Source organism: Sinocyclocheilus grahami, unplaced genomic scaffold (genome assembly GCF_001515645.1).
Source record: "Sinocyclocheilus grahami isolate Dianchi unplaced genomic scaffold, SAMN03320097.WGS_v1.1 scaffold92.1, whole genome shotgun sequence".
NCBI classification, from domain to species: domain Eukaryota; kingdom Metazoa; phylum Chordata; class Actinopteri; order Cypriniformes; family Cyprinidae; genus Sinocyclocheilus; species Sinocyclocheilus grahami.
Genome location: NW_015505271.1, coordinates 3,943,456 through 3,946,714, shown reverse-complemented (window position 1 = coordinate 3,946,714; position 3,259 = coordinate 3,943,456).

Here is a 3,259-nt window from a genome sequence, read left to right as displayed (position 1 = left end):
GTTGACAGCGCAACGCAGCTGACGGAAGCCGCAGAGGCACACGGCAGCAACATATTGCACTGAACTCAAGCTATACGCGAAGCGAAAAATCAGTGACCAGAATGACTGTGACGGTGGACGTAGGGGCGCCGCTAGCAATTTTGGGCCCTATGAAAGAATATGAGGTTGGGCCCCCACCGCACCAAACATACACTATATTGCCCAAAGTATTGGGACCCCCCCTTCTAATGAACAGGTTTGACTACTTTAGTCATTTCCACGAGTACAAATCTAATGTTTAAGCATATAATGATATTCTAGGGAATTGTGTGCTTCTAATTTTATACCAACAATTTGAACAGGACCCTTTTCTATTCTAACATGACAATGCCTCTGTGTATAAGGCAAAGTAAAAAAATAAAATAAAAAAGATCGATTCAGTCAGTGTGGAAGAACTTGACTGGTCTGCATAAAACCAAGTCCCAATCCCAGCTGAACACCTCTGGTGTGACTTTAAATGCAGACCTTGAGCCAAAAACTCATCACCAAACACAACACACCAAACAAAATTTCCTAGAATATCATTATATGCTTAAACGTTAAGATTTGTACTCATGGAAATTACTAAAGTAGTCAAACCTGTTCATTAGAAGGGGGTGTCCCAATACACTGTAAAAAAGTAATGAGTTGAACTTACTAGGAAAACCTGTGGAAACTGATTGCCTCAAATTTCTCAAGCAAATTAGTTTATCATTTTTGAGTTAATAAAACTTACTGTAACTTTGTATAGGTAACTTGTGTATATGTAGAGGTTACCAGAAAACTTGAGTGTTGCTAACTCAATTTGACAAGTTCAGCCAACTTAGAGATGTAAGTTAAGCTTAGTGCACAGAACTCAAACAAAACAGTTCTCTTAACAAGTCTGCTTTGTTCACATTACTAGACAAATGTGTGGAAACAGATTGCCTTAAATTTCTCAAGTAAGCTGTACTCAAAACTTAAAGTTGTTAATACAAAGACAGAAAACAGATTGTTAGCACAACAATAGGGCATTTATTTGTTTAAAACAATGTTACTTCAAGTCATTATTTTTTAGGCATGCTATCAAATCAACAATTTAACACTAAGAAAAAATTGCACATACTGCACTCAGGAAATAAATAGAAACAAAAAAACAAACATCAACATCCCTTTTATGACACCTTGTAAATCTAGATTTACCATTTTCTAGAATTACCTTTTTCTAAATCAATAATGATCAATCATGAACAATTACACTGAAAGAGCACCCTCATAGGCCATGTCTTAAACGAGTGGTTTTCACGTCTCTATCACTCATACTGTATATTAGACTCTTTGTTTTTGTTCTCTTGCTTATCTGATTTCTTTATTTCTTTCAAACCTCCTTTTTGATTTTTATATTTCTTTCACTTACTTACCTTTATTCTTTTCTGTCCTTCCTTTCTGACTTCTTTCTTGTCAGACTCTTTGTTACCTAATTTCTATTTTCTTTCTTCACATTATAAAAAGGGTTCACCCAAAAATGAAAATTCTGTCATTAATTACTCACCCTCATGTTGTTCCAAACCAGTAAGACCTTCATTCATCTTCGGAACACAAATGAAGATATTTTTGATGACATCTGAGAATGCTTGTAAACAAGGCACAGTGCATTATTCTACGTCACTGTGTAGTGTTCTACGTCAGATGCCGGCTCCTGCGTCAGCAGCATCACACCAACCTTCCGCCACCTACTGGTCTAGAGTTATTAGGGCACATAGTGGGATTTAATCCAACAAACTAGATGCTCTTAAGTACTGTTTACTAAAGTTGTTTAGTTTAACTATTTCATCCACCTGAAAGTTCACATAACACAGTGTAATTAAGTAAATTCAACAAATTTGTAAAAATCAGTTATGTTTACTCGCTTTTCTATTACTTTTTACAGTGTACTTTGCAATATAGTGTACAAGCAAGCCTAGCTATTCAAAGTCTCTGTGTGCAATTTAATAATATTGACCTATTACTTTTGCTATTGCTTTTGACCATTAGGTATCAGTAACATAATTCATTCAGAACCTGTTTTATGGACATAGACTTTCTGTACCACACTATTCTGCTGATATGGAATGAGTTTGACTACTTAATCAGTTGTATTAATAGAAATGCTTTATTGGGGCAAACAAAATGTGACTATTAGCTTAACAGCTGTATTCCTTGTTTGCTAGCTCCTACCTATGCACATGCAGCATACAATGTTAAAACTTTTCTACATTATGAACCTTAACCCAAAAACATTTAGCTTCATACACGTGTAGATAATTGTGACCCTGCCTGTGGAAACCCAGCTAAAGTATTTTTTTTAAACAGTGGATGAATCACTCCTTGATTTGCTTAATAAAAGCCTCCTTTGAGATCTTTTTGACAGACATTTTTATTGTGTATTATTTTCAACCTGTTTATTGCTAAGTTTAGTGTGGCAAAAGAGAAGCATAGCAGTAATTCGCGTGCTTTGTATCTGGTTGCCATGACAACATCAGGCGCTTCCTGCTGCTGCTCTATGTAATCAGAGGCTGTGTCCGAAATCGCCCCCTATACCTTTAAATAGGGAACAGCCATTTTTGGTGGTGTCCGAAACCATAGTGGACGTTCTCGAGTGCACTCATTCAATCCCACAATGCACTGCAAAACGAGTGTACAACTGGTGCAGGCTAGCTAGAGAATGCCCATAATGCACCGTGAGAGTCACGCGCCGAATGAATTCCCGCATCTCGCCAGAAGATGGCGCCCGCAGCTGAATAATCAATCCCCGCTCATCCATGGCGTACAGCATAATGTACAACACGGGTATAAATTAATTGTAAATTGATTATTAAATTGTTTGATTAGGGTTTATACATAATTTCAGTGACAGAGTTCAAGATAAATCCTTTAATCTTACTACTGGAGCTGCTAGTGTTGCTAGTTTCAAATGATTAATAAACAGCAAGCACAAACTATGCAAAAGCGGCATTCCTTCCGGTGCACTCAGTGTCCGAAATCACTCACTCGTTTTCATTCACTCCTTCTAGTGAACTGAATTAGTGGCCTAATGTAGGGAATAGTGAATGAGGGTATAGGGGGCGATTTCGGACACAGCCAGAGTGTGAATTTGTAGATTTTCTATCCACATTTTTCTTGTGCAAACATGGGCGCAGCCATTTGTAAATTCTATGGGTCTGGCTTCCGGTCTCATCTGCGTCCACTCCGTCCAGCTATTTTTAGCTGAAAAGTTTGTTTT